This window comes from Ochotona curzoniae, unplaced genomic scaffold, assembly GCF_017591425.1.
Source record: "Ochotona curzoniae isolate NIBS_2020 unplaced genomic scaffold, NIBS_Ocur_1.0 scaffold_4506, whole genome shotgun sequence".
Lineage (NCBI taxonomy): Eukaryota > Metazoa > Chordata > Mammalia > Lagomorpha > Ochotonidae > Ochotona > Ochotona curzoniae.
In genome coordinates this window covers 35,335,463-35,349,932 of record NW_024467119.1, presented here as the reverse complement: position 1 = coordinate 35,349,932, position 14,470 = coordinate 35,335,463, and positions in this window count along the sequence as shown.

Below are 14,470 nucleotides of genomic sequence, written 5' to 3'. Positions count from 1 at the left end.
GCATCATCTTTAAATAATTTTAAGTATTAAAACCAACTGAAGGTGACTCAAGTGAGCAAGATGAAAGTCTGTGATTCACAATACGTGATTTTTACTTGGGGGATTATGGGAACGCCTCGAGAGATTCACAGTAAGACTAGGATCATCAGAAGAATAAATGACCTTTGTCAAAATGTATTTCCATTGCTCAAAAGCACGTAATTATTATTACTTTCTACAATCCAGACAGGATTGTAAAACATAATTTCCGTGTAAATACTTTTCAGTAAGTTAACCTGGTTCCTTTATAGCAAGAGAGATAACATTGTAATCAGAACTGAAGTTCTCTGTTTATAATATGGCTCATCTAGGAAATGCAAAGAACAATTAGAAATGAAGAACCTTGTCAATTTTAATTAGGAGAACAATACAAACCTAACGTGGGAGGTTATGTTCTCTCATCCAATAAGCTTTTCACTGAAGATCTAAAATGCATTTAAAAACACATAAAACCAAATCAGATCCAATTTTTAAGGGCAACTGCTAATTTTTATCTGCTTGTAGTTTTTCAACCCACATATAAATAATTGTTTTAGCTTTGTATCTGATACATAAAGTTTAAATACTACAGGATAACTGAATAGGTTCAATTATGAAAAAAGAACCAAATCAGAATCCATTATAAATTAGAATCTCTACTATTAAATAAAAATTACTTCCATAAATATTGACAAAAACATGAAAATGATGAGGAATTGCTAATTTTTAGATGTATCACTTCACGTTCTTCTGATCACATAGTAGACATAATCAGACTTGCACAAAATTTTTAAAGAAGCTAGAATAGAGAAAAAGAAAATAAACCAAACATCATACTATATCATCGAAAAGTAGCATTTATTTTATAATCAACATTTTTACATAGTACTTTCTAATGTAATATATTATCTTACATCAAAATTTAATTTAGAATTAACTTTAATTGTTCACATAATTTAATAATGTCTAATACAAATCATTTAGAGTACTACTACAAATACATAACATATAAATCAATTTATATTTTCATGTATGCATATATTTTGAATTAGATAATTGCATGTATTCATTTTTCTGCTAGTTCAGCAGTTATTAGTTTTTCCATAGATAAATATTGGATATAATTAAATTCAAATTTATGTTCATAATAGCTTCTTTCCATACACCAAACCCATGTGTAAGAACAACAACTATTAGTTTGTGCAGTAAATAAATCTAAGCTCTCAAAATTTAAGCAAAAATGCTGTTTAGACCATCGTCTAAAACATGTACAGATGGTTACTTAAGGTTCCATCTACTTTCATTAGTCTTCATTCCTGGCATGTAATTTTTATTAGTTGAATAAATTATTTTTATTTTAAATAAGATACCCTCTATTCATATATAAGAACTAGGCCAACAGTCTTCAAACCTTTATTTAAATACTACCTAAGAGAATTTTGAAAATGTATAAACCCTTCACACAATTTTTAGTTGATGATTTTTTTGTAAAAATTCAAGTCATTGCAAATTATATAATTTCTAACATGCTGTAGTTAGTGACATTTTAAAATTAAAAAAAAAAAATCTTACATCATTTTAAGACATAGCCAGTAGAACTCAAATATGGTAGCAACTTTATACTTGCCATTTTCCTGTACAAAAGATACAAGAAAACCTCTCCAGCTGAAATTTAGCATCATGACTTTCCCCCTGAACTTGTATAACCATTTTACTTAGACAATTTCATGAAGATGTATAGGTTCTCAGTTTGCATTGACCCCTATCATAGTTATCGGTAATAGGATGTGTAGATTAATGTTAAACTTTTTCAAACATTTTCCTCTGATTATGCAATTCCTAAGAACCTCTCTTAGTGGACATAATTATAATTGTTATTGTAAAATATGAGTACAACATCATGAATATAGAGTGTGTTTCATAATAAGCATTACACAAAAAGAAAAAATTTAGAAATGCATCTCTTAATGAGATGAATGCATTTTTTCCCTGATTAATCTTTGTAACTAATGATGAATATTATTTATTGCCAGAATAAGATCAGTTTCGCCATCAATTCTATTCAATTTGACCATTATTAGATAACAAATCAATTAGATGCCTCTTCAATTTTGTTGAAAGCAAAGAATTAGCAACTGACTTGCAAATGGATTTGGTATTCTCATTAGTTTCATGTACTACCTCATATAAATGTGTACATTTGTAAGTGTCATTTTATTTAATCTGAAGTAGGGCTGGTGCACTAATTTAATGATGGGCATGACGAAGGATGGAAGGAGGAAATGTGTCCTTGTTTTGCCAAAAAAAAAACCTGAAAAGGAGTATTTGGAGAAGGACACTAAGTATGTGCTCTCAGGCCAGTCGATGTTATCTTTTAGTATTTACAGAAGTTAGAAGACCTTTGAAAAGTCAGTGTTCCGTTAGCAAAAGGCCCATTCTGAGGCAGCCTTGAGAGACAAAGCTGTTACTAGCTCCTGGTGTCCACATCAGCTCAATCCAAGTTTCTCTTTCAGCTTGTTTCAAAGTTTCTAAGTTTCATTTCCTGGCCAGAGAAGTAGGGATGCAGAGGAAGGGATTCTGGATCCCTAACTGGTAACCAAACTTTTCGCCCAACTGTTTGAAATGTCCAACTCCCCTGAGTTGTTCTTGACAGCGGTAGGACTGAGTCTACTATCAACATGAACCACACTAACTTGAACCCTGCGTGAGACGATTCTAACAAATGCCATCATTCTGAAGTAGTCTCTGGTTTTAACGAAGCATGTCACACCTCTTCCATCCAAATTGATGGCTACTGCGCAGTCAGAGGGATCCATTTGTGAGGTCACTAAAGATTCAACTTCATTGGTTAGAGTTCACTTTGCTTTACCAATAATGCTGATCATAATTGTTTGGTTTAATCAAGTAGGCCACATTTTAACAACTGACCCCTATTTACCTCAGAAAAAAACTGATCTTGCATTCCGTTTGAGCTAATCTAGGCAACAATCCCCACCACACCCACAAAAATAGTGTTATTTTTGGATAAAGATTTTCCCTTTTATATTTTAGCTTCCTTATAGAAGGTGAACAATTTCACATATTTTACAATACAGATTCAGAAATACAGTAGTACTTCTCACCTTAACCTCTCTCCTGCCTGCGTTCTCACCCACTCTCCAACTTTCTTGTTTGTTTTAATTCTTGTAACGACATACTATAAGTCCATTTGCGATCACAGGATTAACATACACTGTTAGGTAAAGAATTCCAAGTTTAACATGCTTGTTACTAACTGATACTCATCTGTATCAAAAGTCACAAAGATCTGTTGTTAGTTTTTTTCCATGAATCGCCACAAAATTTCAAAAACAAAATATGGAAGATTTAGCCACTTCTACATTTGCTAATTTGTCACCTCTACCATTTGTTTTGGCTCATTAAAAATCATAAAAATGCACCTATATGCACTTAGCCATAATTCTGTGCCCAAGGATTTGATCTGTTTTTCATAGGCACTGCTAAGGCATCTAGATGTTTCTAGACATTCTATTATCTGACTGATCTTTAATGCTTTTAAAAGTATAGAATGGTTCCTAATATATTTTGGCCACTTCTTTTGACTGAAAAATGAACAAGTAAAACATAAATTCTATAAAATAAATAAAAATATTCTGTATTTCCATATGAAAGACTGCACCAAAATTTTTAGATTTCACCAGTTTGCACAATATGTTTGTTTATATGTTTGACTATGGTGTTTTAAATTGTAGTTAGCATCTACTTAAGCAGCCACTCAGTCTGGATGATTGAAGTACAGTCAGTCCATCCTTATGAGTATTTAAGTCACTGTTAATTGTTTTGCTAAATTTGTCCCATTGGAATTAATGTCCAAGTACTTTTTTTTACGCTTGGAGTAATTGTAGACTCAAATATAATATGCTTATAATATGCTTATCATACTATTAGTAATTTTTTTTTTTAGGTATTCACACTGGTGTCTGTCAAGAATTGAGCTACATCCTAAAATATTACCTAATGAGATTTTTTTCTAAATGTATTGGCAAAGTAAATGCTGTTTTAACTCCAGTGACTTATGTACCAAATGTAAATGTAAAATTATTATCCGCATTCTCCTTATTGGTAAAACCAAGTGTTGAATAAATCAGGATAGGCTGAAAGCGAATCACAAATGTTCTGAAATCCTCATACATTGACGATGCCTTCATTTAGTCACTGCAGTGGTTACTAGGCACCTCCAACAGATCACCCAAAATAAATGGCACAGAGGAATCAGTGAAAAAAGACATTAGAACAATCCCTGGCTTCAGAAAACTTACACTTACTTGGAAGAGAGAAGTCTGGTAGTGTCAAGAATGATAACATTAATAACAAAAACCTAAAGTGTGGAAATTAGGGTGGGAGTTCTTGTTAGACCGCTGGTCACAGAATACCTTTTTGGAACCCTGAGAAGAGACTGTAGCAGTGAGTGACCATACCAAGCTTGAAACATCAATGACCTGCAGAACCAACACCTGTCTAAGGGACTCAGTCTGAATTTACACATCGTCTTCCGCAGTTAAAGACAAGGGGAACTGTCGTCTCAATTTTCTTCTTTGCTATTTGTACACATGGTCAGTGAGATCCTTATACCAATCCTTGAGTTACATGGAGGAATATATGTAGCAATATTAAAACCCAAGATTTATCTTAGATTCTAAAAGAAGGAAAACGTCAAAGTTAAGATGGATCATTTGGCCACCAGTGGCAAGACTGTGGAAAGTTCCCAGGAGATCAGAAGGGGTCCTTCACAAGAACGGTTAGTTTTTATGCAGAATGTGCATGACAGATCAAAAACCAAAGCCAGCTCTAGGTTCAGTTGATACAAAACAACGTAACTACACTAACAGGCACTAACAGGGTGACCTGGCGACACAACCCGTGTGTTAATGTGGATGTGTTTCACGGAGATGTCCAAATGGATATACCTCTAAATTTCTCTGTTTGTTTGTTTAATCAAGTAGTATTACATGAAAATTCTCTGACAGGAACTGTTCTAGCTGCTGAGGACACAAATTTTGTAACTTTGGAACTTTTTCCGTGTAACCACAGTAAGGAAGTGGGCACAGATACACATGCAAATATTATACCCTTTCTTTCTGAGGTGGGTCAGTTAAAATTTTGTATATAATAAATAGGTCATTTCAATGGGCAAATAGTAATGGAATAATTAATGATAATAAGTTCTCTTGTGCACCTATCAGGTCAAAAGATGTCTTAATAATCAAATCAGGAAATTATATAGAAGAGGCATGCAGAAATCATCTAAAGAGCATAACATGTGGGCCCAGTGGCACTGAACTGGCGCAATCATGTAGTATCTAAATCCTCATTTTGCATATGCCAGAATCCCATATGCTCACCCGTTCGTCCCCCAGTTATTCCAATTTAAATCCAGTTCCCTGCTTATGGCCAGGGAAAGTACCAAAGGATGGTCTAAAGACTTGGGAGCCTATGCCACCATGGGAGACCCAGAAAAGGCACTTGGCACATAGCTTTGGATCAGCTTTGCTCAGGCTGCTGTGGTCATTTGGGGAGTGAATCTTTGAACAGAAGATTTTTCTTTCTGCCTCTCCTCTGTAAATCTGTCTTTCCAGCAAATATAAATAAATCTCTAAAAAGGCAACATGAGATCATGGAATGCTTCAGGCTCCACAGGATGGTTCTCCACCATGGGAAGCTTAGTGATACAACCACAGATTGGTAGAGGGTTAGAAAGTAAAAAATTGGAGTGCAGTCTTCTGCATTTTACCTAGAAGAGGAAGAAATGCCCGAGGTGTTCCCAAGCTTGCTAGGAGAAAACAGGCTTTTCACAAATTCAGGGGAAATTCAAAAAAGGGAGAAAGGCGTGGATGGAATTCACGCAGCATGTCTCAATCAGGGAAGAATCCAATCATTTGAACAAATGACTGTTTATGTGTTGCTTGTGATATGTTTTCTTCTTCCTTACTATGTAGGAAAGCAACTTTGGGAAATACCATATAGTTTGAATTATTTTAAAGAAATTAAGTTGCTTAAATGAAAATATTCAATCTGAGAGAGTTGGAAGATGGAATTCTTTCAAAAGGAAGTGGACTGTCACGGCATGTGGGATTATGAAACTTCAGAAACTTCTAAACTTGTTTAGATATATCCACTGCCAGCTAAAGAATATGGGCTTACAGAAAACCAACTAAGCCGCAGTTTCTGGCTACATGCGGTGAGAGAGACAAGCAGGAGGAAGCTGCCTCAGAGATTCTAAGAAAGCTTAAGCTTTCACAAGCCAGCACACACCCTGTAAAAGCATCATTAGATCCGGGACACCGATCCCAGCACAGAGCATTTGCTCTCCACCCTGCGGAGAAAAAGAAGCAAGGATTGCTATATTCATTCCATTGCTTATTCCTTTATGAATTTCTCAAATGTTCATTAACTGTCCCCCTATATTCTGTTCTTTGTGCCAATGGCCCAAGAAAGGAAGACGTACGATGCTGACGTTCTAAGCGATTGTCATACCCTTCTGGGAGTTCAGAGACAGCAACCATTCACAGAAATGCAGGTTTCTGCAGCCCTGAGCTATTTCAGCATTCAGATAGCCAGAGCTCTGCCCAGGTGCATCAGTTTTGGAACCTCTACTGGCCAAACTTCCTAAAACCTGACTATCAGCTATCAAATGAAGATGGAATAAAGTGATATGAGAAAGAATGATGTAATTGTTGAGTCAACTGAAGGGGAGACTGAAGGGGACGCATGTGACTTAAAAGGAGAAAACTTTGAACTTGATGTGAAAATCTCATTTTATATTTCATGTATCATGTTAGGATATTTTACAATCACCTAGGAATGTTTCACTATAACTTCAGTCATCCACATTTTGACACTTCTCTATTTCAAGGTAGGTTAGCCATATGTATTCAGTGAGGTCAGTAAACCAACATCACATAACTAGTACAGATCAGCTGTGTTACACATATTCTATTTCAAAATCTTTGTAGTATTTCCAGAGGTCAGAGAAAACTTATTGATATTTATTCTATTATTAAATTATCTTGACTATACAAGCCATTTTGGCTTTCTGGACCTCAGTATTCCTGTCCATAAAATGTTCCCTACAGTCTAGTTATCATCATAATTAGAAATCACTGATAGCTCTTCACAAAAGACAGGAATCCAGCAACAGAAGAATGAGAAAAAAGGAAAAACTGAAGTGGCATGAAGGGCTAACACAGGGAAACAGAATAAGATTAAAGGTTGGAAGATGAAGCCAGGGTTTGTTGCTTTGACCAAGGTACCACTTGGGATGCTCACATCTCTTCTCGGTGTTCTTGAGTCCAAGTCCCGGCAGTGCATTCAATTCTCGTTTCCTGCTAATGCAAACCCTTGAATGGAATAGGTAATGGCTGAAGTGGTGGGGTCACATGGGTCACCCATGGGAGAGACCCAGATTGAATTTCTGGTTCTTGGCTTTAGCCTGAATAAGACCTGGCCATTTAAGAACTAACCCAGTAAAAGTGAGGTCTCCAACTGCCTGTGTCCATCTGTGTCTGTCTGTCTCTTCCTTTCAAATTTGAGTGGGAGAAGAGCACGTTTTTTTAAAAAAAAAAAGCTGGAATGGTAATTTGCAAAGAGATCAAATTTTGAGTCTCTGGGTTTCCGTAGGGGGCCGGATTTAGGACCCTTGAGAATACCAAAATCTATCTGTAGAATATAATGTTAAGGTAAAGGCTATGTAAATAGCTATTATATTATTGCATTATTTTAGGAATACTGAAAAGGGAAAATATTATAACTGTGTAATACAATCACAGGTTTTTTTTCAGATGTTCTTTATCTGACATGTTAAATCCGTGAATGCAGAAACAAAGGATAGGGAGGAGCAGTAGTGAATGATCTAGACATGAGTGTGTGTGTGTGTGTGTGTGTGTGTGAGAGAGAGAGAGAGAGAGAGAGAGAGAGAGAGAGGAGAGAGGCATCAGAAAAACAGACATATATTACAAAATTACCTGGAAATACTGCATAATTAGTGACAGAATTATTTGTGCAAATCCCCAAAGAAAAAGCTCATTAACACATTCACATATTGTCTCCATTCCTCCCTCCCCTTTTATACAAACACATACCACCAAATGACACTTATTTATGTTGAAATTCAGAGTAAATTGCCTCATTCATAAAACACAACAATGCAGATATCATTACTGCCAGGTACCATTTGAGACCATGGCAGACGCAGCCTCAGTTCTGAGCTTTTGCTCCCTGCAGGACAGTCCTGGGTCCTAGCCCAATTCTTCCTTGCTTCAGCCCTTTCCTCTCCAGAAAATAGGTGTGCTGACAATTGGGCTTGGGGAATTCTGACATTCATAGCCTTATCAAAAATAGAAGTTGAAACGGTCTTTTCCACAGAGTATGGGAAATTTTGACCAAGTTTTCCAAATGTTTGTCATTATGGGAATTCTAAACCCAGTGCTTCCTGGAGAACATGTGCAATTCCTTAAGAACATAGCAAAAATTGTCCTGGAGCGAGACCCAGGTAAGTACCTGGCATTCCTCCTTGGCCTCTATTATGTTCTAGGATTAAATCAATAACTGATGGATTTGAATGCTAAGACCTATGCAAATTATTTTTTTCTTCTCCTTTAAAAACATGTAGATCTTAGATTTTAGCACACATAAGAATGACTGGGAATGTTCTTATACACAGACACACCATGCTTCATGTTATATTTAAATAATTTTTCAAAATCAATTTTAGCTATAGTTATTTTAAGTATCCAAAGTCTAAGCTTAATTTCAGGGTTCCCACCAATAATTCTTTGAATGTGATACTCACACTATACTGCACATGCTTATAAATCGCACACACACACACACACACACACACACACACACACACACAAGCATGCATATACATATCTCTTTGGATGACCATGTAGGGAACTGCAAGTCTGCACCTCCATACAAATGCTTTTAAAAGAGCCGAGTTTTAGGTATTGTTAGGATATTCAGGCCTTGGAAAATATGATATCAAATGCAAAGGAATATATCACACAATTTTCTATCAGGGTAAGAATTTTTCATTCTCCAGTTCAAATTAGTGCCTACATGACATTTATGTATGCTTAAGCTCTGAACCAGTGCTACCCAGAGGGGGCCAGCAAGGCTATCAGAATCACTCAGGAGGCCTTTTCTACCCACCGAGCCCTCTCCTGCCTGCAGCCATTCCTGCCCCTGAGATTCTGCCTAAAATGTGCCTCTGAACTTGAGGAACACCATCTGTTCACTTACAAATAAGCATTTTTATCTCCAAAAGGGCAGATTTGTGCATATGAGCCTCTTACTAGTCTCAAGGAAAGGGAGGGGGGCCCTGAAACCTGCATCAATGACAATCTTTCAATTGAATGCTGACATGTTAAAAATGGTTATAATACTTTGTGAGTGATGTGTTCAGTTGGTCAGCCCCTTGTGCTAATGAGAAGAAAACCGACGCTTAGAACACTCATACAGGTAAGTAAGCTTCTTCCTGGGAGATTTTCATAAATGTGAGCATTTGTAGAATTGAGTAAGAGTGCACCAGCTTAGCTCTAATCAACTATGTACTTCAGTTCCAAACATGTAACCGCAACTTTATATCAGAAAGAACATTATCACTTTTATTGTATACACAGTCCCTATAATTATATACCCATGACCACTCTATCATAATCCTGTAATATCTTGAACATATGTATTTTTTTCCTTAAAAAAAAACCAAAACAACAACAACAAATGCCATGAGGATTTCTAGGTTTATTCTCCATGGAACTAACCTTCCAGGCTTCCTTTGCTAAATGTGTTATCTTCAGTTTGTGAGCATAAGGTACAAATATAATCATGCACATTGCTCACATTTTATGTTGTATGCACTTAACTAAATATTTTAAAAGATTTCTGATGTTTATTTACTTGCAAGTTACAGTGACAGAGGCAGAGGAAGGGTGGTTAGAAGAGAGAGGGTCCCACTCCAATAATTCACTTCCCAAACAGCCTCAACAGTCTAGACCAGGCCAGGCCACAGACAAAGCAAAATAACAGCATCAGTCCAAAGGAACATGTGATGTCATTTGCTCATTTCTTTGCTCATTATCCAACTAATTCTAGGGTTTGAATGTTAGGTTTATGGTAGTGATGCAGATGAGTCTAACACCTATACTCTAAGATACAGTAAAGTGCAGTTTTGAAAACTCAAACACTTGAACAAATCACGTATTTAAAAAAAAAAAAGCAAATAATTTCAAAGGCATCTCTTTGGTGTCACAGGTAAAGCTTCTCATTGAGATGCTGGTATTCCAATAAAATGTCCACTACTCTAGTTTCAATCCAGCTACAGCTAACACATAAGGTAGGCAGCAAATGATGGTTCAGGTATCCGAGATGCTGCAATCCATGCTGGAGCCTGGATGGAGCCCGTGTCTCTGGCCTTGTCCTGGCCCAGCCACAGCTGCTGATATCTGGACAGTGATCCAGTGAATGGAGACTGCTTCTCGACTGCTCCCTATGCCTCTGCCTCTCCCCAGCACGTTCTCACTCTGCCTCTCTGCTAAATAAATCTTTGTAAGAAAGACCATATGTTAAAACAGCCGATGTGTAACATTTTGATGAACATTAATGTTTAGATGCCCATCAATCCTACTCTGCCTCAGACTGTTTTTGGCCATCGGGGCCACCTGGTGGATCACAAGAATAACTATCTGAACCATTGCTTTCTTGTCGTTGAACTTGATTCTATTCTTTTTTACGTTTGTATCAGAGAGCTCAGTTAAAATCCCTCTGGCATATTCTCACTATTTAGCTGCACTCCTTTCTTTTTTGTGTTTTCTATTGTTTCCCTCCTTATTATAAGAAAAAAAAATAATTTTTACTTTCTTCATCCGGTTTAATTCTACTTATTTTAATATGTTAAACTATCAATCCCTCCTCCAAAAAAAAAAATCAATGTGAGGAGAATAAACACAAATGCAACCCCTAGGTTAAAATGGAATCTTTTTGGACTTGGTGCAGTAGTCTGGCGGCTAACTTCCTTGCCTTGCATGCACTGGGACCCCATATGGGCACCAGTTTGTACCCCGGATGTACTAGTTCCCTTCCAGCTCCCTGCTTATGGCCTAGGAAAGTAGCAGAGGATAGCTCAAAGTCTTGGAACCCTACACTGACATGAGAAGACCAGAGGAAGGTTCTGGCTCCAGGCCCCTGGCTTTAGGTTGACTCAGCCCCTGCCATTGTGGATACTTTGGGAGTGAACCAGCAGATAAAAGACTTTTCTCTGTCTCTCCTTTCTGTAATTCTGACTTCCCAAAATAAATAAATAAATAAATAAATAAATAAATAACATTTTTAAAAAATGGAATCTTTCCGTTTGTAATCAAAATCAGTCATGAAATGGAAGAACAGACATTATTGTAGAGACTGGTTGGAAATGCTATGAAACAAACTGAGCGATTTGCATGAATTTTAATACCTTCTTCCTGCTCTCCTTTACTTATAGCAAAAACACCAAGATCAAATAATTCACCTTTTCAATGCTGTTTTCTTTTTTCTTTTTGTTTTTAAAGTTGCACCAAAGTAGTCATTATTTTAATTTCATTTTCTAATAACTTTTTTTACTGAAATAAATATATATATATATTTTTCCATATTGTTTCCATCATGTTTAAAGGGGGGTATTAAGGGAGAAGGCCCACCCAATTCCCCACCCTCCCCAGGTCCCGGATGTAGGGTATGCTCTGAGGTTCTTGCTCAGGTTGTTTTGATATTTCAATAGTTATGAATCGCTGCCAATCTTGACACTCCAAGCACTATGAGGTCTTTGAAGAATCCACTGGTTGACATAGTCCATCATAGAGAGTCAATGCTGTTTTCAATTATATACACTGCCCTAACATTATTTCCTATATAATAACACATAATTAACAAGATTATTCAGGCTGACTTCTGTACCGTAATTTATGGTGTATTTCTCAAAGATAAAGCATCATTCATTTCTAATAAATATAATATAGTTAGAAAAAATGAAATAAAGGATTTCAAATATGTAGCTGACTCAGGTTATACTTTATAACAGTTTCTTATTTCTAATAAAAAAAAATTTCTTGGGTTGAGTTTTGACCTTGCAGTTAAGATGTTGCGGCCTTGAGCCCTGTGTACCACATCACAGAGCATCAAGGTTTGAGTAGTGCCTCTGCTCCCCATTCAAGCTTCCTGTTGGTGTACACCCCAGGAGGCAGCAGGAGCTGTCTTCAGTACTGCAGTGCTTGGCAGATGCAAGAGAGATCAAAACTGAATTTCTGGATCCCAGCTTTGGCCCTTGAGTAGTTCTAGACAACGTGTGTGTATCTGCACAGTTAGGCAGTAGACTTGATGTCTGTCTCAATCTTTCCCTTACCCTCAGATATTGTTTTCAATCTTTACTGATTAATTTCTCAATGCCAGACACAATGCTAACAAGTATAAAAACAAACAATATGATTACACAACCAAAACATGGTTAAAGCATTACAGTAGTGATTGAGCAAAAATTTCAAGTCCCAGTGAAAACTAGCAGTCCTAACAAAGTATGTTTAAGAAACAAAAGAAATGACTGTCTCTCATCAATCATACCTTATTTTTTTAATTTTTTAATTAAGCTGGGGATGGTTCATTGTTGCAAGTATTAGTTCAGACTTACATAGCTTTTTTGAAATTACATTATTAATATTTAATGATTCAATTTTTTAACCTGTGTTCTGAAAGCAGTATCCACAATTCCAGTTCAGCAATTCAATATCCTGTTCATTCTATTCTTGCTTACCACTGCTCATATCCAGATTCCTTATTTCTCAGACTCCTAAGTGGAGATGCTATGATTTTTCCTCCCCTTTTAAGCCATTCTGCACCTTGATGTCATATGCTTATACTATCGCCTCATTGCTCAGAGTTGGATTACTTTAATGCACGCTATAAGACAGACCACATAACAAAACAAAAATGCTTTTCCACAAATACCTGTTTCTTTCTTTCCCAGTTCACTTTGTGGTATTTGCCTACATCCAAATTAGTTCAAGTTCAGACATTAATTTAGGATACTTAATTTACTTAATTGCTCAAAATCTCAAGTTCTTTTTAGAAGAAAAACACAATTTCCTCCAAATTGTACAGAACAAATTTAGGTATATGTTATATAATTGTGTGTATATTGAATGAATACACACATCGTATATATAAGACAAGGTGTTCAGCTAACAAACGCTCAAATATGTTACGTGCTACAGTGTTTTAAAATAGCAGCTAGTAGTGGCATTGAACATACTGCATTCTGGGTTCTAAACTGAGCCACTCAGTATTTACCAACCAAGCTCTGCTCTTTCCTGCCTCTGATCTAGGAATGTCTTCAATCTGCAATGCCCTCCTCTCCAATTCAGCAAACACAAATGCTATTTACCCTCTAGCCACAGATCAATCATGTCCTCATTTTAAAACTCCACTGATCCTTTGATTTGAAATAAGTGTCCAATGTATCTATCCCTCTCTCACAACACTTCTCTCAGTCACTCTATTTAGTTCTGTGATCCAGCTGATTTTCTGCTACAAGTTCATTAATGGATGGCATAGTGCTGTCATCTGATTTATCTTGAACTATCTCATGACATGGTTTCCCACACTAAGCTTCTCAGACCCTTCTTGCTGTAATACTGCTGCACAAAAAAAAAATCTCTTGCAAACTTGGTAGCTGAACACATCCAGCACTTTTTCGTGCTTATGGGTGACTGTGTCTAGTGCAGCTGTATTAACTTTGGCTACACGCAGACTCCGACTCCAAACAGCGGACAACGGACTCCAAACTGAGCAATTTTTTACAAGCTTACTTCTTTGTTTTGTCTTTCTTTTTCTGCTTTCCAAATCTTTCATCATTCCTCTTTTTTCCTTATTTTATTTTTTTTATGTATAAATAACACCTCAACAATCCAACTTCCATGAAATTATTGCAGTACCACACACATAGCAAGAGTTCAACAAGTACACGTTAGTGGATCACTGGTGAGTGGTGTTCTTTCCATCCTTTCAATTAACAACATGATTAAGAAAGACTTTCAATTTATTCAATCAACAATAGAACTGCTGTCCATCTACCTACGAGTGTTTGAAAGTACCAAATAGTCCGTTTCAAGGTATTTCTTTCTGTGTTCCTTTACTCCAAGAGAGTTGTGTCAGACATAGAATGTCGAACCAACATTCTTTAAATACCTGTGATTGCTATTAAATTAAGGAGATAATTTGACAATCAAGTGAATTGTAACCACTAAGACTGGGGATTATGGGAAAGTTCCTTTGAAGACATCTAAGTAATGTGCATCCTCTTATCTTGATCTTTCTTTTTCCTGGTTATAAAGTGTACAAGATGCCAAGTGATATAGAAGCCAAC